This window comes from Pleurodeles waltl, chromosome 5 (assembly GCF_031143425.1).
Source record: "Pleurodeles waltl isolate 20211129_DDA chromosome 5, aPleWal1.hap1.20221129, whole genome shotgun sequence".
Lineage (NCBI taxonomy): Eukaryota > Metazoa > Chordata > Amphibia > Caudata > Salamandridae > Pleurodeles > Pleurodeles waltl.
The window spans coordinates 141769622-141790737 of NC_090444.1; the positions used below are offsets into that span (position 1 = coordinate 141769622).

The 21116-nt window shown below is 46.3% G+C and overlaps 1 protein-coding gene across 1 annotated transcript in view; it reads left to right on the forward strand.

The window, feature by feature from the left end:
* LOC138295478 (calpain-13-like) overlaps positions 1–21116 on the forward strand; it is a 530338-nt gene that overhangs the window by 206366 nt on the left and 302856 nt on the right. The window lies entirely within an intron of this gene.

Here is a 21116-nt window from a genome sequence, read left to right on the forward strand (position 1 = left end):
ACTTTTCCTAAAGGTTTACTACGTAGACTGCTAATCTCACAAAAAACAGTTTTGGGTACATACAGTAGTACTCCTTTACTACCCTTTTGTGTACTCTTATATGACTATTGGTACCAAAATGTCTAAAAAGGGATTACAATGGGAATCTTCAATCATCTACCATTAATACGAATATGAGGGAATGAACTCTCTTTGCACTTTTAGGGAGCTCAAGATTTCTACCCAATTCACAAAGATAAATTAGAGTATGTACAAGAGTTCTACAGGAGTACTAATTCCTGTCCTGGTAAATACTACTGAATCAGCCCCACTGGCTGTTTTGTTATTTATCACTGTTGCTTCTACTGATGGCATTACAAATGTCACTTTTGTATTGTTTTCTATCAACCAGATATCCATAATGTTGAAGTAATATGGTTTTCCTTCATTCAGACACAAATGTTCACGCTGGAAGCTTTCTCAAAGGTATAAGACACAACAGTGATTGGGAAATTAGTCCTGTATCTAATTTTAGGTGCTGTTAGATTAGTCTCTTCCTTGCGCACAAAGAAAAGATCCAGTAAAGATCCTGAAAATCATAGCAAGTAATACTTGTAGCAGTGAAGCAAAATAATAACAGAAAGTTGCCCTTATCTCATTTAGGACAGATGGTCATAAAACAATGAATTTATGCTTATGTGATACATAGGGCCTGATTTAGAGTTTGCTGGATGGAGTTATTCAATCACAAATGTGACAGGTATCCTGTGCGCCGTATTATGATCCTATAATATTCTAGAGTAATCCTAATACAGAGGTCGGGACTTCCATCACGTTTGTGATCGTGTTAGAAATGGGGTTTTTGGTAGGCAGGCAGGTTACCCCCTGTCCAAGCAACCCTCACTCTGGTCAGGGTAAAGGAGAATCACCCTCAGTTAACCCCCGCTCACCCCCTTGGTAGCTTGACATGAATAGACAGGCTTAACTTCAGAAGCAATGTGTAAAGTATTTGTACCAATATACACAGTAACACAATGAAAACACTACAAAATAAACACCACACCAGCTTAGAAAAATAGGTAACATCTATTTAAATTTTAAATTGTGAGTTCAGAGACCCTAAACTCCATATTTCTATATGCTCCCAAAGGGAATCTGCACTTTAATAATACTTAAAGGCAGCCCCATGTTAACCTACGAGAGAGATAGTGTCAACATCAGGACAGTGTGCGCCCTACAGGCGACGTAAATGCAAAAACCCAGTTCTTATTCAAAGGCATATTTCATGCATTGTGTTTCTATGCAGTATGTTAACCTTTTGCATTGCAGAGCTTTTACCTTGAAAAGTCATTAATGCGGTTTGCAATTCATTGTTCATTTGCAAGGCTTGTTTGCAGGACTACAGGGTGTGGTCCTTTATTCTAAGACTTTCTAGAAGCCTTTCTTGCAGCATGGTTGGGTGTGGCTCGTGGGTGGGGCTTGGCTCTATATAAGGGAGCCAGCCCAGCTCCACATGCTCACTATTCAGAGGTCCCGGTGCAGAGCAGCAGCATTTTCCAGAGCTACTGTCCCGGAGGCCTATCCAGCAATTTACAGGCCTGCCCTCATTTATTTGGTGATCCTCAAGCAGGGCGGTAAGGCGGAGGTCGGGTTAGGCCCCCGACTCCGTTTCCAGTGACACTCGAGTTTTCGGCCTAAATTTGAAATCGCATGTGCGATTGTTTTCATGGCATTTGAATTGTGAAATCCGAATCGGCAACAGTGTGCGCAATTCATTCCTGGTATTTAATTCTTGGTATTCAGATAGGCAGTGCACATGATCATTTCATGGCATTTGTATCATGAATTCCGAATCTGCAACAGTGTGCGCGATTCATTCCTGGCATTTACTTCTTGGCATTCAGATCAGCAGTGAGCGCGATCATTTCGTGCCATTTGTATTGTGAACTCCGAATTGGCAACAGTGTGCGCGATTCAATCCTGGCATTTACTTCTTGGCATTCAGATCGGCAGTGCACGTGATCATTTCATGGCATTTGTTTTGTGAATTCCGAAACAGCAACAGTGTGCGCAATTCATTCTAGGCATTCAAATCTTGAATTACAGATCGGCAGTGTGCGCAATCGTTTCATTGCATTTGACTCTAGATGTTCTAATCGGCAACAGTGTGCACGATTCATTCCAGGCGTTTAACTTTTGAAATACAGATCGGCAGAGTGCGCGATCATTTCTAGACATTGAAATCTTAATTTGCAGTTTGATTAAGCTGCATAATATTTCCTGAACAGTTGAGTCTTGGAACTCTTAATCAGAGAGTGACGTAGCCATGTTATTCATGGTTCTAGTACAGTTCATTCATGCGGAGAAAAACCATGTGCTTTTTGATTCTTGTTATAATGCAGTGATTATTCTAAGAACTATTTGGAGAGCGTTTACGTTTCAAACCTAGCATAACCTTTCTTGATTTCCAGGTACCTAGATTCTTGAGGCCTAGTTATAGTGAAGCTTTAGGCCATTCACTTTTTCAGTATAAGTGTTTATTTGAAACAAAACTTATTGAAAGTCATTGTGATTAATCTTGCAATTGTGTTTAACTCTTGCTTCCACAGGTCTCCTTCCTCGCTATTCCCAACCGAAAACCCATTCCCCCACTTGGCCATTCTTTAACTCTGTGCTATATTACTAGTGGCGTTTGGATCTGCCAAGAGGTGGACATGTTGGGAACATGCGCAAGCCCCGAGGATCTGGTCTCCTTGACAGATAGGCCTTGCACAGTGAAAACCAAATTTGGCAATATTTCACTGTTAGGACATATAAAACACATTAGTATATGTCCTACCTTAAACATACACTGCACCCTGCCCATGGGACTACCGAGGGCCTACCTTAGGGGTGCCTTGCATGCAAGGCCTGGCAAGTGGGTACACTTGCCAAGTTGAATTTACAGTTTAAAACTGCATACACAGACACTGCAGTGGCAGGGCTGAGCCATGTTTACAGGGCTATTCATGTGGGTGGCACAACCAGTGCTGCAGGCCTACTAGAAGCATTTGATTTACAGGCCCTGGTCACCTCTAGTGCACTGTACTAAGGACTTACTAGTAAATCAAATATGCCAATCATGGAAAGCCAATTACACATACATTTTACATAGGAGCACTTGCACTTTAGCACTGGACAGCAGTGGTAAAGTGCCCAGAGTATCAAAACCAGCAGAAACAGAGTCCAGAACACATCAACAACCTGGGAAACAGAGGCAAAAAGTTAGGGGAGACCATACCAAGGATGCCAAGTCTAACAGATGGACTAACCCATCTGCCAAACTTTAACTCAGGCCCATAGTTTGTTGAGGTCGTACTTTTAGTCATGACTGAAAAATATGCGGTCCGAATTATACATTCTTGCATGATGTCTATGAAGGGCTTCAATATTATGGACGTTCTGTTGTTACCTGGAGGCACTGGGTGATGCAAGGGACTCGCAGATCCATAATACACTGTGCACAGAGAGGAGGCGCTGCCCTAACCACTGCACCGCTGATGCACCATAAAGTGGGAGGCACCCAGGTGTGTGCCTGGGAAAAAAACAGGCCAAAAGCAGGCCTGTCTATGCCTGTCATAACCTGGAATAGCCTGGGCTGGCCCAGCCCCCTTGGCTCGTGTACTCACAACACTTGATGGTGAGTGCCCTTTGCCTGGAGAATAGCAATACAATGAGCTAAAATGGGTAAACTGAAATTGCAGGGGGATAAAGAAGTTGTCACTAAAGTTTCAGGCAGTGCTACACTTGACTCTGTCCTGATACAAGCAGTGGGGGTGTTGGATAAAGAAATATCCTTGGCAGAGCGGTGTCTATCTATAGAAATGAGTTACTCTCTACAGAGGCCATAGGAGCCTTCTAGAAACCCCAAGAGGAAAGATCCTGGCACGAAAGAGACTGATTTGGTGTGCCGACGCCTTTTACATGAGGTTGACGCAAGGAAGTCAAAAGCTCCACCTCCCTCCACCAACCTCACGACTGATTCTAACCCAGTAACAACTAGTGAAAGTGGGCCTCCCAATAGGAAAACTGAAAAAACAAATATCCCTCCCAAACCATGGCATCTAGAGCCATCAAGGGTGTGTTATATAAGGCAAAGTCCCACATACAGAGGTTCCTGTTCTCTGTCCTTCCTCATCACTCCGTGAGAATCTAATACCTGGCTCGGACCACCATTCTCAATGGTCCTGCCCACCCACATTTCTAGCCATTATCCTTTCATTAGCCTCACTGAGGTTCTCACCATGCATGGTCATTATTATCATCTGTTGAATTCTGTCAATCCTTTCTCCAGTAAATCTTGCGATTTGTGGCATATTTGACATTTGGGCAATTACACTGATCTTGATTCGTATGTGGTGATGAGGAGCCCATGCAGAGGGCAAAAGACCTGGGTCTGAGACACCAATGTGTGACCTCTGAGGGAAGTATTTTCAGGTTCAATTTTGTTAGACAAAAGGTTAGAAATGGCAAGGAAAATCATTGAATTCTGCGGAAAGCCTAATATGGAATAAATGGTGCAGGCGGGGCATAATGAAACTCCCCAATATAGTTCTACATTTTGATCATCGATATAGATAACAACATTGCGTCACAGTTTCCATACCACAAAGGCAAGTGAACAGAATGGAGGGTTAATGTGGAGCTATTGCACCACTTCAGTTTTTCATAGACATGATTTCTCAGTTATTGTAAATTAGTTTTTCTGTTTAGGTGCAATCAGTCAACCAGTGATTAGGGCTGATGGAGCTTGCTTTACTGATGTTGTCTTTGTGGCCTGTATAGGAGAGTAGATGGAAGCAACAAGAAGCACCTTCCAGGGGCTAAGGTCCTTAGAATGTTCAGGCCAGTTGCGTGAAGATTGAATCACTGTTGGAACTGGAGGTTTAAAGTTTGTAGAGATACTTGCTTTTCTTTCAGTTCTTCTGACTGACCATGGCACCAGTAGCATAACACAAGATGATGGTGCCTACCTGCAGAATGTGACAAGAGGCCCCTGAGTTTCCCATATTTCGCAGGTATTCGTTGGTCTTGGGATCAGTGGGGAGCCCCTAAAGGTTTGGGAGTCCCTAAAGTGTTGGGGGCTCCGGCACCAAAGGGACTGCAGGGTCCTGTGTTACTCCCATGGCTTGCTAAACAGACATTCAAACAGTAGCACCCCTTTATACACTGCCTCCCAATTGTGTTTACTTTCACATTTTCTGTTGCAGGAGTCTCCTAACCTTGTTTTTCTTCTGTAGAGGCTGATAACGTGCTGTAGAGTAAACACACCATCCCTCATTTCTTAAATTGATCAATTTTATACTGCTATAAAATGATCACCCCTCAAGGGATCCTCCATTCTCTATAAAAAGTATTAGCAAAGCCAATAAGTCTTGTCTACGCAAGAGCTATTGGCTTTGTCAATGTTTTTTAGCTATGTTGTACACCAGCGTGGCTGATGTTCAGCATGGAAAAGTTTGTGGCCTAGAGGAGAGTGGTCAATAGAGTAGAGTGGAGAGGTGGAGAGTGAAGTAGGGTGGAGTGCCATAAATTGGAGTGTCATACAGTGTTGGAGAGTGGCATAGACTTGTACAGTGGAGTGTCGTAGAGTGGAATTTTGTAGAGTTGAGTGTTTTGGGTTAGAGTGCACTGTTGTGGATTAAAGTGGAGTATCATGGATTGGAGTGGAGTGTCATGGAGTGGTGTAAACTGGAGTGATGTAAAGTGGCATAGAGTGCAGTGGCATACAGTGGAGAGGCATAGCATATAGGGGCCTAGCATAGAGGTGCGTAGAGTGGAATAGACAGGCATATAGTGTCATGGCCTAAAGAGGAGTAGAGTGTTGTAGAGTGGAGTAGAGTGTTGTGGAGGGACGTAGAGTGGTGCCTCATGGAGTGGAGTAATTTATCATACAGTGGAGTACAATGTAGCGGAGTAAAGTGTTGTAGAGGGAAATAAAGTGCCATAGAGGGACTCAACATGTTGTAGAATGCCATAGAGTGGAGTGGCATAGAGTAGGGTGTCAGAGTATCATGGAGGGTTGTAGAGTGTTGTGGAAAGTTGTAGAGTGGCGGGTCATAGAGTGTTCTATAGTAGCGCAGAATGGCATAGGGTGGAGCAAAGAGTGGAATGGAGTAGAGTGTTGTAGAGTGGAGTGTAGTGGAATGGACTGTTGTGTCATAGAGTGGAGGGCAAAGGTGGAGGGGCATAGAGTGGAGTAGAGTGGAGTTGAGTGTCATAAAGTGGATTGGAGTTGAGTGGCATTTAATGGCATAGAGTGGAGTAGAGTTTCGTAGAGTGGAGTGACATAGAGTGGAGGGGGTAGAGTGGCATAGCACAGAGTGGAGTAAAGTGTTGTGAAGTGGGAAAAAGGTGTTGTAGAGTGGAGTGGAGTAGAGTGTAGTGCCGTATAGTGGTGTGGACTGGTGCAGAGTGGTGTGGAGAAAATTGTCATAGAGAGGAGAGGCAGAACATAGAGTGGCGTAGAGTGAAGTAAAGTGTCATAGAACATTGTAGATTGGAGAGGCATAGAGTGCAGTAAAATGGCATAGAGTGTTCTAGATTGAAGTGCCATATAATTAAATAGAGTAGAATAGAGTGTTGTAAAGTGTCATAAAGTAGAATGTTGCAAAGAGTCTTTTGTTGTAGTGGAAATTCATAGAGTGCAGGGTCATAGAGTAGAGGGTAATAGTTTGGAGGAACATAAAGTGGAGGGGTGTAGAGTACAGGGACATAGAGTGGAGTGGCATACAGTGGAATATAGTGTTGTTTCACATGGTGGAGGGGTGTAGAGTGTTAAGAAGTGTAGTCAATTGTCATACAGCAGAGTACTGCAGAGTGGACGGGTATAGTGCAGAATGGAATAAAGTATCATAGGTCATAGAGGGCAGTGGCGTAGTGTGGAGTAAAGTGGCGTACAGTGTCATACAGTGGAGTGCTGTAAACTGGAGTGGCATAGAGTGAAGTGGCGTAGAGTGGCATGCAGTAGAGTGGCATAGCAGAGAGGGGACTAGATTGTCATAGTGTGTCAAAGTGTTTTAGAGTGGGCTGGCATAGAGTGGAGTTGAGTGTTGTATAGTGGAGTTGCATAGAGTGGAGTATGTATGGTGTGATAGCATACTGCCACTGCAGACAACACATTTTCAATCAATGGCCAATACATATGCACAGACATACCCTTTTACTGAAAGAAATTACACAGATCGCAAACAATAATGTGTGGAAATGGAATCTCCAAGTGTTTTGATTTGTATTGATCATTTTAAAATATTTGATTCCTCCACACTTCAGAATTCTGGTATATATTCTGAAAATGTTTCAGTTACAGACATTTAAGTTTTGTTGTGTGCTAAACAAAATAACATCCTACAACCTTTTGTCTCAGATTGGTACTCAGCAAGACTATCATATAAATTCTCTCACTTTGAACTCAGAGAAAAAAAAGTAAAAAGCAAGTTTCCTTGGAATATAGAGCCTGATGTTTGACCTCTGTCTTTGACTGCAAATCAAATATGATAAGATAAGAACAAAATGTAAAGGTCTATTTACGGAAAGCAAGTTTGTAGAAGGCTAAAGTAAACAGGGTATGCTCCACTAGATAGACTAACTGTTGTAATCTCCACATTTGTGGGTTCACAGCTTATTGCATTTGTGGGTTCACAGCTTCCAGAGATGGCTCTGTCCCTCGTTGCCTAAAAGGATGTTGTGATCACCACACTATGAGAAAGGTGATGTACACTAGGTGGAGGTTTATTCACAGGAGCAGAGTACAATAAAGAGCCATCTCTCGTTCCCATTCAGCAGCCTCCAACTGTCACCAGGGCACTTTGATGGTGAGTGGAATCTTGGAGACAAGATTCCATTATTACATGGCACATTTAACATTAACAAATAAAGCCAACAAATAGAAAACTAGCAAATGTAAGTTACAAATTACAAAACCAACGATGTGCAAAGGCCGAATGTATTCCTAGAGATGCTTTTCTGAATGTCTCCAAGGTGTTTTCAGCAAAAGCTGTCTGGTACGCTTGACTTAAAAAGGACTTCACCTACCCACCCTACTGAAGGAGAAACTAAGTTTGTTTTTCATATCTCTCAAAGGTCTTGGTTTCCTGCTAAACAGAGAATACAGCAGCTGTGTTTAAGACTTGTTATTAAATTAATCATTCATAGCTCACTTGTGTTGATAGACTCCTTTCCGGATTGGATGGCAGAGGGCCCGCAGGATTGTCTGTTACGCCCCTACAGGGCAGTGGTGTGATTGGATGGAGTAGTGTGCTCTCTTGTCAGATAACTGATGATTGTCTATGGACTTGTTTTGGGTCAGATTTATGGGCAAATAAGACATTCAAAAGGCTGTATGTTATAGGTGGTCTGTAACTCGCGCCCCTGGCATGCACAGTTATCTCATCAATAATTTTACTGCAAATGTTATATTGATATTATTAATGATGTTATTGAAGATGTCATGAGTGATGTAAAATTTAGGGTAATTAGGAGTGCATGGCGAGAGAGAGTCTTATAGATACATTAGGGCACGAGCTATAGTTAGTTGCATTAACTCTAACCATAACAGCTCGATTTCTATGGTTTTGTGTGTGTAAAATCTGAACCAAACTAGAACATCCCTGTAACCTTTGGGTTTTTAAGTGAATTGCTATGGTTTTTTAAATTCCATTTCCTAACTATAACTTCACGGTAACATTTTTTTTTTTTGTGTGTATGTCTATGTTTTTTTACCGTGAAGTAATATTTAATTACTTTATGTTAATTCAGTCACTATTGTGCACGGCCTGGCCTGCAGCCAAGCTCTCGGGCCGACCACCCTTAGGGCCACCCTCCCTGACCGATTTGAGCCCCTGGAACCACATCCCCTGAGGCCCGGCTAATTATTAGAATGAAGGGGCTGTGTAATCCCCCTGCCTGGGCTGATTGTGGCCACGGGGACCCCATCCCTCAGGGCCCGGCAAATGAATATAAGGGGAGAGGGGCCATGCAAAGCCCCTCCCTGGGCCGATTTTGGCCCCGGGAACCTCATCCTGGGAGCCCAGAGAATGATTATTAGGAGAGGGGGGCTGTGTGGCTCCCATCCCTGGGCTGATTTTGACCCCAGAGACCCCATCCCCTGGGGCCCAGCCAATTATTAAAGGGGGTGGGGGCCATGTGGCCTTCCCCTTCCCTGGGCTGAATTTGTCCCTGGGCACCACATCAGCGTGGCCAGAAAATTAATGGAACGCCTACCTCCCTGGGCCAATTTTGGCGGCAGGGACCCCATTCCTGAGGACAAGCCAATAATGAAAAGGGGGTGGGGCAATGTGGCCAAATTTGGCCCCGGTGACCCCATCTCGCAGAGCCTGACCAATTATTGGAAGGTCCCCCCTCCCAGGGCCAATTTTGGCCCTGGGAACCACATTCCCACGGGCCCAGGTACTTGTACCTGGAAACCATTATGCATTGATGGGGACCGCAGGAGAGCCTGAATTCCCCCTGCAGTCCCAGCCAGCTTCCTGCCTCCTGCGGGAGCTGGCATTGTTTCTGCATGCAGGGAACTGCATGAACTGCAGCTCCCTGCATGCAGGACCAATCCTTTCATCTGTTTCCCTGTCGGCATGACAAAAGGTAGGGCAACAGATGAAAACTATGCTCCCAGCAAACTCTGCTCCCGCTTGCTGTGAGCAGACTCTGCAAACTGCTGTCTCCCGATGATGGCCAACTCAGGAGATAGCAGGAGCAAATCTTGGGGAGTGTGGGTGCCCAGGGCAATTCTTGGCTCCAGGTGGGGGGTTGTGTGGTCCCCCACTTTAATTTTCACAGGCCGGCCGCAGGGAGGTGGTGGTCCCCGGGGCCGTATATGGCCTGGGAGTGGGGCACACACTGGTTTTAATTATGTTCCTGGCTCCAAGAAGGTAGTGGTCCTCGGGGCTCATATGAGCCCTATAGGGGGGGGGCAACATAGCTCCCTCCAATATTTTAATAACGCCCCAGGGAGGTGGTGGTCCCCGAGGCTCAAAAGAGTCAGGGAGGTGGGCCGATGTGCCCCCCTCCTTCTTTTATTTTAGTACATGCACCCGCGACCTGGCCCTCCCAGAAGCTAACTTGCTAACAAGCACAGGAGACCGCACTTGGCTTTTTAAAAATGTTCTCCTGAATATATGAATCTGACACAATTTTTGCCACAAAACATCTAAATAAATGCTTTTTAGCCCAGCCAAGGTCCCTGAGGGACCCTATCACAAGACCAAGAGGGTCAAGTATCCCTACCTTGCCCCCTTTTCTTATTTTTTCTTATTTTGTTTGGGACTCGGCTGAGTCACAGACCCAAAATGGCTGCCAATGCTCCCTGGTTGCAGTTTTGGCAGTCAATCAGAGCTCTGCACGAGATCAGTTGGATTCACAGTAAATCAGACCTCTGCACCATATCAGATGGATTAACAAAGTGTTTGCACCTCCTTTCTAGGGTCGAGCATGCGCTAGCATGCGCTCGTGCATGCGTATCGCTTGCAAGACGCTGTAGTAGTTAGAAAATGGCTCGGAGCCCCATCCATGTCACGTCAGTGTCTTACATTGGTTCGTGGGCTTGACTTTTAAAATCAGCTTGCTTTCATTAGTGGAAGGCATGCACACATCATGCCTTTTCCGGTGGTTAGACCTCCTCGAGCGCAACAACCAAGTACTGAAAACATACAAGGCTCTCTGTTTTCCGTCCGGTTTGTGGACTTCTTTTTTCGCAGCGCAATCTCGCTTGGCAGAAGTCGAGCGCTTTGCATGACATTGACGCTATTACATAGTTAATTGCACTTTTGCCGTTTACATAGATAATTGCACTTTTGCCGATAGGTTTCACTACGAGTGAACTGTAGCAGCGTGATCGCACTCTTTTCTTTTCCATTTAATGAGGCAAGAAAAGTCTGGTTGGGAGTTTACAACTGCTATTAGCTCTAACTCGGAGAAATGCAAGACCAGTTGCATTGCAAATGCTTGTTTATATATATATATATATCTATATATCTATATATCTATATTTTTATATATAGATATATATAGATATATATATATAGCTATATTGGACTTAAAAAACGCAAAGGTTACAGGAATGTTATATTTAGGCTCACATTTTAAACGTACAAAACCATAGAAATTCACCTGTTCTAGTTAGAGTTTTCTCAAGTAACTATACATTTTGCCCTGCACTCTGGTCATGCACAGTTTTTTCATCAAAAAGTTTACTGCAAATATTACATTGATATTATCAATAATGTTATCAAAGATGTCATGAGTGCCATAATTTGTGGGGCAATCAGCAGTACATAGCAAGGGCACGAGTTATAGTTACCCTAGGGCAGGAATTATAGTTACTTTAGATAACTCTAACTATAATGGGTGAATTTTTATGGTTTTCTAAATTTAAAAATGTGAGCCTCACTATAACGTCCCTGTAACCTTTGTTTTTTTAAATGAGAATTTCTATGTTTTAAAAACAAATTCTATTACCTAACTATAACATCCCTGTAACCTTTTGTATTTTTTAAGTGAATTTCTATGTATTTTTAACATAAAGTAATTTTCATTACTATGGGCCTGATTATGATTCTGGCGGTCACTAGACCACCAGACTCACGGTGATGGTCGCACTGCCACCAATGCGGCAGTCCGAGTGCCATTTGATGACCACGGTGGTCGTGCCACGGTCTGACTGTCAGCACCGCCAAGATCAGAGATCCCAGTGGTCTGGCAGTTGCGGGATCCTAATCCGCCAGGGCAGTACTTCAGCGCTGCTTGCACTTGGCACGGGCAGTGCAGGGGCCCCCTGTCCAGCACCCTCGCCATGTTCACTGTCTACATTGCAGACAGTGAACATTGCAAGGGTGCTGGTGCTCCCTGCATCCCACAGCACTGCTGCCGACTCGATATCGAGCCAGAGACAATGCTTTAGGGTGTTTCCTACTAGGCCAGAGGGTGGAAACTCAGGTTTCCACCCGCTGACCTAGCGAGTAAGTCTTAATGAGCCTTGCGGTGAGGTAGCCAATATGGTTGCAACCTCACCCTCGGACGTTCGGTGGAAAGCCTAAATCGTCCACTGAACTCGTAATAAGGCCCTATATGTTAATCCAACAAGCACTGTGCACAACCTTCGGCCAACACCCCATAACCACCCAACCTTGTGCCACTATGGCCTTTGACCTGCGAGGTGGGGTTGCCATCCTAACCACCAAACCCTGAAAGGGAGAGAGAGAGAGAGAGACTGGGAAAGTGAGAAACTGAATGAGAGAAAGCGATTTAGAGAAAGATTTCACAGAGAGAATTTAAAAGAGAGAGAGAGAGAGTTTTTTGGCTTTGATGAATGATATACTTAGAATGAGACAATTCTGGACAAATTGAAAAGAAAAATGTTTTTTTTTTCAATTGAAAAGAGTGAAATCACCTTTTAGTATGTAAATTAAATATTTATAGTTGAAAAGAAACTAAAGCAGGAAATGACCACAGACTCACTTAGATTGGAACCCTTAACCTTCAGTGTGCATGTCTGAGACCTTGACCACTAGGCCAAAGGTGACTTCTTACTGTGCAGTGTCCAGACTTAGCTATGGCATTCAACGCAGAGATTTTGAGGGGAAAAGAGCCTCAATGTTCCATCACTACGAATGTTTAACAGTGAAAACACTACAAAATTAACAGGCATACTGTCATTAGATATTAGGATTTGAACTTTCAACCTACTGACAGTCCAAGAGCTTTACCTTTAGCGAGAAGTGACCTTGGTCTGCTGTCCATCAAAACGTAAGTATAACATTTGCTCCAAACATCTTGCTAGTTTGACGCTTTGAAGTCATTGAATGGAGTGACTATTGGAACAACAATATCTCTCTCGCTCTCTTTCATCCCATTATGGGATGGAATAAAGTGAGAGCAAGGGAGAGAGTGACAGGACCTCAGGGGGAATCCCCAATACCCCCACCATGCTAGCTTTAAAAAGCAGCTCCCTGCTTTCAGGAGCAATGTTTCATCGGTTTCCCTGCACACATATTTACAGCTCCCACTTGCAGAAAGCGGAGTGTTTGCTCTGACTTGCCGGGAGCTGTAAAAGCTTCCACCAAGTGAGTGCAAACAGCTATATCCTGGGGTACAACCCTCTCTTCTGACCAATGTCCTGAAGGTGCCCGGACCCTCACCAGTGGTGCCAAAGTAGCTCGCCTCTTCCCCGCTGCAATCTGACTAGCCATATCCTCAGAGCCATGAAGACCTGAGGTGTTGTCAAACCCCTTTCCAAATACATGAGCTGCCCTGTGGCTCAGAAAGCCAACATTCCTCTTGCGAGCTGCTCTCCTCAACCTGCACCTGCCGAACATCAATAAAACTTTCATCACATTCTGCTAACTGATTACTCCTGCATTCAGACCTCAATGTCAAGCCCACAGGTACCATCCCACTCTCCTTAACATGCCATCTTTGCACTTTATTTTTAATAGGGCTGACCCACCTATGCAGTAATTGTGGCTCCTGCTGTGCAGCACCAACAAATCAGTGCTCCTGCTCATAAATGGCAACATCAGCGCTAAAATTCTCAATAAGCAGATCATTATCTAGCTCTGAGTCTGATATTACAATCGGCTCGTTTAATCTCATGACGGTGGCCATCTTTGCTGCTGCGCCCCAGAACCTTTCCTCTAATGAGCCATGCAGGCCTTTTGTCTGACCTGACTCCGGCCAAAGTCTTCATCTATTTCGATGCACACTTCATATTACGCATTCGCATCAACAAAGCGAGCCCCCAAGCAGCTCACTCTGCACACTGCAGTCCTCCCAGGATGGCCTCTACCTCTAGCCCCTACACACTGCCTTCCCGACATCCCTGAACGGCGTGGTAATATACACCCACCACGCGGACTGGTCTCTACAGAAAGCACCTTTTCAACATTATGCCCCGCACATGATTGCCCAAATGATCAGGTGAACCACACGCCCGCCGCCCTGTAATACTTTTCTGCTTATATTTTTACTGCCACTAACAGGTGAAGCGCATGCTAAAACTACTGCCGCCACGCTTTCTGCAGAGGCTCTTCTAGGCCCTTTGAGACCAACCCAAGCCTGTTCCAGAACCCCTGCCTGTAACAAATCCTTCCTACTCTTGCCCATTAATGCTTTTAAATCCTCCACAACTTTATAGCTACGCACCATTATCACTTGAAAAGTAACAAAACCAAAACTTTCCAACAAAACCGAATCTCACCAACGAAACCGAAACTCCCAAAAAGGCCTACCTACAGCCCAAAAGGACCATGCCCTGACTCTTGAGGTGTGACACAGTCAAAAGAGGCCGCCCAAAACCCCGCCCTAACAATATATATATCCTAAATCAGGTCCCGCCCCAAAACCATCTACACCAATTCTACATGCATTAGTATAAAAGAAGAGGGGCAACAGGGGATCCACTGGTAAATACAAAGGTCACATCGGGGCGGACGGAGGTAAATACTATAGGTTCAATGTGAAAGAGGTTAAGGACTGAGGGTAGAAGGGATTCCCACTGTAAATAATAAAAGCGAAGACAGATCTACCTCTGAATTTGACGAAAACAGCCACAGATTAATACAAAGATGAATACAAAGATGAATACAAAGATAATTTCAAGAGTAGGAGCCCAAGATTAAGCACTCCAAGGATAATAGTGATTAATCTCATTGAGAAAAAAGCTGCAAAGACCACTTTTTATTTGTCAGTATTTGCAATGGTTATTGACTGTGGAATTTTTGCTACATTCACTTAAAAAATGTCAGGTTTGAAGGTGCCATCTACTGCTACAAGCTTAGCTTGCATCAAGAATTGAAGTAAGGTATATGGCTTTAAGTAGTTACATTCAAGTTTACTTAAATATACCTAATGGAGCTATCCTGCAGCAAGTTTTACAGATCCTTTTTAATAGGTTTTGCTAATCAAAACATTATATAAATACTATATATCTATAGTATTTCTAATATATATATATGTATATATTATCTACTGGAGGTTGCCAGTAGGTAGTAATAGTTAGGACCATTTTTCCATATTGAAAGTGTTTTTTGACTTTCCTATTGATGAATCTTCACAAAGTTTTCCATAAAAATGTGCCCCGGTGATTCTTGTTCAGCATGGAAAGTTTTGGGGTGATCCATCAATCGGAGGCCGAGAAAAAAGGGGGGGGTTCAAACAAAGTTGTGTTTCCCATGTTAATTTCCATAGGAACTTTAGACGCCACTAAAGCCCGAACCACTGGATGGAATTACACCAAGTTTGGCAGAAAGCCAGATTTCAGTACGCAGACTGTGCTTTTGGTTATTTGGTGTAAATCTGTTCAGTGGTTTATGAGAAATTAAGGAAAATCCAAATTTGTCTCTGGCTGCAAATAAATCGCAATTTTTTGTGAATGCACGCACAAATAGAAGGGCTGTAATTGGCTGGCCACAACCTGACTAGAAAGTTGCGACGGCCATTTGATGTTATGGGAGAGGGTCCCCAGAGCTGAAAATAGACATGATAAGTGGTATAAGGGGTCAGGGTGGAGGTAGCCACACGGCAGAGATGTGATATAGGGGTGTACTGGGGTCAAATTATGGGTTTAAAATGATTTTTCTTCACCATTCGCAATATCCTCAAATATCCTTGAAAATTTGAGGATATTCAAGGATATTCAAGAATATTCAAGAATATGCAAAAACATGTAAAAAAAAAACATTCACAGACTCATTCATACACTAGTTCATTCACTCATACATGAACTCAGAGACACATGTACTCACTCACACACCCAGTCAGATACTCATGCATCCTCTCAGACCCACTCATGCAATCACACACCCACTTTCAGACACACTCAGACACTCAGTCATCCACTCACAGATCCACTGACATAGGCAAACCCTGTGGCCAAACCCACTGCACATGGGCAAAGGCTGTGCGCGGGGATGGGTGGTTAAAAGTTCTCAACCTAACTTCTAGGGAGTGGCCTGTTGAATCGGCAGATTCGGGACAAAGGCGTGCCATGGAGATGGCGTCAACCAGCCAGAGCGCTGATTTAAGGGATGTTAAATTTTCTATACATGACGAAACTCTAGATTATGATGATGACCAGGGGATAGAGGAAGGAGAAATTTGTGGTGAAGAGGAGGGTGTGTTACAAGTGGGAGCACAGCAGGTGAAGGGTATGAATTCTATCAAGGAGAGGAGCATTGGTGTCTTACAGGGTTTATCATACCAGACGGTCCAGCGCGATCGGATGTGTGAAAAGGGTAGGCAGGTTGCTGTGGTTGGATCTTTAAAAAAGGGTGAGAATAAAGAGATTTCATTAACAAGGTGGGAATGTGATACTACAAGGGTGATTCAACTGATATTGGTAGCAGTGGGGAACAGTCCGATTGCAGTGACATCGAAAGATGTGGGTAATCTGGGGGCAAGGGCGATGGTAATGGTAAAGAGGTGGGTATTGGAGTGGAATCCTCCTTAGTGGAACAAGGTAAAGTGGGGGCAGTTAGGGGAAGCGTGAAGAATAAGAATTTACCGTACATGAGGATGGCAATGCCTTTGGGTGTGCATCTCACCCGGGCTATGAAGGAGAAGATATGCAAAGGTGAGTTTGTCGATGTTTTTAAGCCATTTATCTTTTTAAATACATGGATGTTGTGAGGCGTGCTCAAATGGACCATGGTGGTTTTGGGTGGTTTAGATATGATGAGGATTTCAGAGCGCGGATGGCATTATTTCCGGAGAAAGAGTGGGGTGACATTGATAATGAGCTTTGGATGCAAAGGTTGCGTGCTTCCAAAATGGCTCCAACTCTACACATGGCGAGTGGGCTCCTTGTTCCTTATAAGACATTAAAAGGAAGTTCAACCCAAGGAGGGGTAGGTAATACAGTTAGAGGACAATTCCCTAAGAATGGATCTTGTTGGTCATTCAACAGAGGTTCATGCACAAGGTTGCAGTGTATATTCAAGCATGATTGCTCCAATTGTGGGGGAAAAATTCAGTTGCTTCAGTGCTTTGGAGGCATGCAGTGGGGCTGGCAGGCAAATGGTGGTTGGGAAAGAGACAGTGGTAGGGGTCAATTTCAGCAGGTGGTGGGAAAAGGGTCCTACTCCTATTAAGTTGGAGATTTTGTTCTGTTGGCTGCAGTTTTATCCCAAGGGAGGTGACGTTGTTATATTGGGGATTTTTTTTAGAAGGTTTCAGGTTATGTTATCAAGGGCCATGAGTGCGTAAATGTGGGCAAAAAATGTGAAGTCTGTATGCGAGGAACCTGGATTTGTAAGGGGGACAATAGTGAAAGAATTGAAGGCGGGGAGAATAGTGGGTCCTTTTGATGTCTGGCCTTTTTCTAATTTGACAATTTCGCCTTTGGGTGAGGTTGAGAAGAAACAGCATGATGAATTTTGTTTAATTCATCATCTATCATGGTCAATGTGTGAGTCAGTCAATGATTTCATTGAACAGGAGGATTCTATTCTTGACTACTCATCAGTTAATGAAGCAATTAGATTAGTCAGAAGGTGTGGGAGGAATGCCTTGATGGCAAAGTTAGAAATTAAGGTGGTCATTACAACCCTGATGGTTGGTGTTAAAGCGGCGGTAAGACCGCCAACAGGCCGGCAGTAAAAAATTTGCAATGCCGACCGTGGCGGAAACCGCCAACAAAGACAGCCACTTTAACACTCCGACCACCATGGCGGTACAAACAAACAGCTTGACGGTCACCATCAATAGACATTTGGAAGACAAAGTACCGCCCACAGTATCACAACCTACCAATCCACCACCTTTTCCAGGGCGGATTCACCGTGGACAAAAACACGGCGGAAAAAGGACTTCGAAGGGAAAACGCTCACCTCTACACACCGCACGAGGAACCAGGACACCATGGGGCAGGAACTCCAAATTCTCCCTGCGATGGTCTTCCTGCTTCTCTACCAGGAGCACGAACGCTGTTGGCGAAGACCACAGTGAGTACTGCACCTACGACAGGGGAGGGGAGGGAAAAAACTGGGACACACACACGCAACACCCCCACCCCCACCCTCACCCACTACAACACACACACAAGAATGCAAAGACAAAAGAAAATGAGTGTAACCATTGTAATATATTAAAATCAAGTACGCAAAAATATATATATATACACCATAAACAAAATATACACCAAGCATAGTAGTCCAGGTAGTGCTCCAATTAAGTCTGTGGAACAGTGAGCCCACACGGTATGGGCGAGGGCCACACAAGATCCCCGACCATGACGGAGAGAACACTGCAGGGGCATCAGAGAGCAAGAAAACAGGCACCTCATGGGGAGGGAGAGGGGGGGACCTCAGCCGTTTGAGTGCACGACGCGAAATCTACGAGAGGGCCACATGCCCACTGCTCAATCCTGGGGAGTGCAAAGCCACAGTCTCACAAGTCTCTACAGTGGGTGGGTTGCCCACTGTTCAATCCTGGGGAGTGCAAAGCCACAGTCTCTCAAGTCTCTACAGTGGATGGGTTGCCCACTGTTCTATCCTGGGGAGTGCAAAGCCACAGTCTCTCAAGTCTCTACAGTGGGTGGGTTGCCCACTGTTCAATCCTGGGGAGTGCAAAGCCACAGTCTCAAGTGGATGCCTTTCTCCACTGGTTCTGGAGGGGGCATTGTGCCCAGTGTGCTTCATCCTGCTAAGGACAGAGGTAGTGGATGTATCTCTCCACTGGTTCTGGAGGGGGCATTGTGCCCAGAGTGCTTCATCCTGCTAAGGACACAGAGTGCTTCATCCTGCTAAGGACGGAGGTAGTGGATGTATCTCTCCACTGGTTCTGGAGGGGGCATTGTGCCCAGAGTGCTTCATCCTGCTAAGGACGGAGGTAGTGGATGTATCTCTCCACTGGTTCTGGAGGGGACCTTGTGCCCAGAGTGCTTCATCCTGCTCGTGACAGACTCAGTAGCGTCAGTGCCCTTGGTGCTCATGGGCCAGCGGTGCTTGAGGCGGCGGTGACCTGTTCAGTGGTGCTTGAGGTGGCGGTGCCCTGTTCAGCGGTGCTTGAGGCGGTGGTGCCCTGTTCAGCGGTGCTTGGGACGGCGGTGCCCTGTTCAGCGGTGCTTGAGGCGGCGGTGCCCTGTTCATCTGTGCTTGAGGGGCAGTGCCCTGTTCAGCGGTGCTTGAGGCGGCGGTGCCCTGTTCAGCGGTGCTTGAGGCGGCGGTGCCCTGTTCAGCGGTGCTTGAGGGGGCGGTGCCCTATTCAGCGGTGCTTGGGGTGGCGGTACCCTGTTCAGCGGTGCTTGAGGCGGCGGTGCCCTGTTCAGCGGTGCTTGAGGCGGCGGTGCCCTGTTCAGTGGTGCTTGAGTCGGCGGTACCCTGTTCAGCGGTGCTTGAAGTGGCGGTGCCCTATTCAGCGGTGCTTGAGGCGGCGGTACCCTGTTCAGCGGTGCTTGGAGCGGCGGGCTCCTTTGCAGTGACTCAGCTGCTGGCAGTCCTCTCTGTCCCAGTGGGGCTTGCGCTGGCGGTCCTCTCTGTCCCAGCGGGGCTTGTGCTGGCGGTCCTCTCTGTCCCAGTGGGGTTTGTGCTGGCGGTCCTCTCTGGCCCAGCGGGGATAATAGCGGTGGCCTCCTGGGCAGCAGGGATGATGGCTGTGGCCTCATGGCCAGCGGCGATGACGGCTGTGGCCTCCTGGGCAGCGGTGATGATGGCTGTCTCCTCCGCCATGCTGCTCTTCTCAGACTTTCCGGGTTTCTTGTGGCCCTTCCCCACCTTGGAAGGTGTCGCAGCTGACTCCACACTCCCTCCGGGACCCCTGGGAGCGGCTTTGGTGGCTGGAGTCTTCCCCCTCTCCCGCCGGGCACTGGCCAACTTTTGATGCTTGACAGGTGGGGGACTGTCCGTGCTGTGGCTCCGTGCCACACTGGCTGCCCTGGTGGCCGGTGCACTCCAGATTCCGGTGACTAGAGGCACCACTGGTCCCGGAGATGTTGTGACTGAGGTGCTAGTTCGCGACGTAGGAGACGGACGGGGTGGGGGAGGTGTGGGAAAGAGGTCAAGGTTGGACAGGAAAAGTTTTTTGGAGACACTGGGACGGGTAGCTGGAAGGGGGGTTTGGGAGTGGAGGAAGAGGTTGTGGTTGTAGGAGGTGTTCATTTGCTGACTTTGGGTGTAGGTGCATGCGCTGGAGGCTGTCGTGAGGTGGATGGCTGTTACGTGGGTGTGTGTCTGCATTTGTGTATCTTGGGAGGTGGCGTCACAGAAACACTTGGAGAGGACACAGGGGACATGTGAATGGTAGTGGGGATGGTGACTGCACATGAGCGGGGTGTGGTGGTGGGTGTGCTGGTGATGCAGTAGTCGCTGGAGATGTAGTGCATCAGGTGTGAGTGTAGACGAGACTGGGAGGGAGATGAGGAGGAGGGGGACAATGTTGAGGCAGTGGATGTTGGTGTGTCTGCATCTGTGTGATGCTTGTGTGAGTGCCTGTGGGATGTGTGGTGCTTATGTTTGCCTGAGCTTCCCTTGTGTGTTGACGTGTGTGCATGCTGGTCTGTAGGTGTGCTTGTGATAGGCGGGGGTACAGAGGATTGGGTCTGGGTGGAGGAAGTTGGAGGGGGGAGGCTTGAGACAGGGACAATGGCTGCCATCAGTGCTGAGGCCAGAGTCTGAAAAGCTTGCTGAAGGGCTGTCTGACCAGAATGAATGCCCTCCAGGACTGCATTGGTTTGTTGCAACTGCCTTTCGACACCCTGGATGGCATTCAAAATGGTAGACTGCCCAACAGTGAGGGACCTGAGGAGGTCAATGGCCTCCTCACTGAGAGCAGCAGGGGTGACTGGGGCAGGGCCTGAGGTGCCTGGGGCCAAAGTGATGCCCATCCTCCCGGGTGAGCGGGCACGGGGCAAAGGCTGAGGGGCTGCTGCGAGGGCGGTGCTGGTAGGGGGGGTGGTGGCTGTACCTGTAAATGGGGGGGCACAGATGTTGCCACCACCACAAGGGATCTCCCATCAGAGGACGAGTCCGAGTCGCTGCTCTTAGTTCCTGTCCCGGCCGTGGAGCTCCCCTTGCCCTCCGTCCCACTGGTGAAGTCCGAGTCCGTAGTGTGGCCCTCCATGGCCATGTGGGATGCAGCCCCCTCGTGCTCCG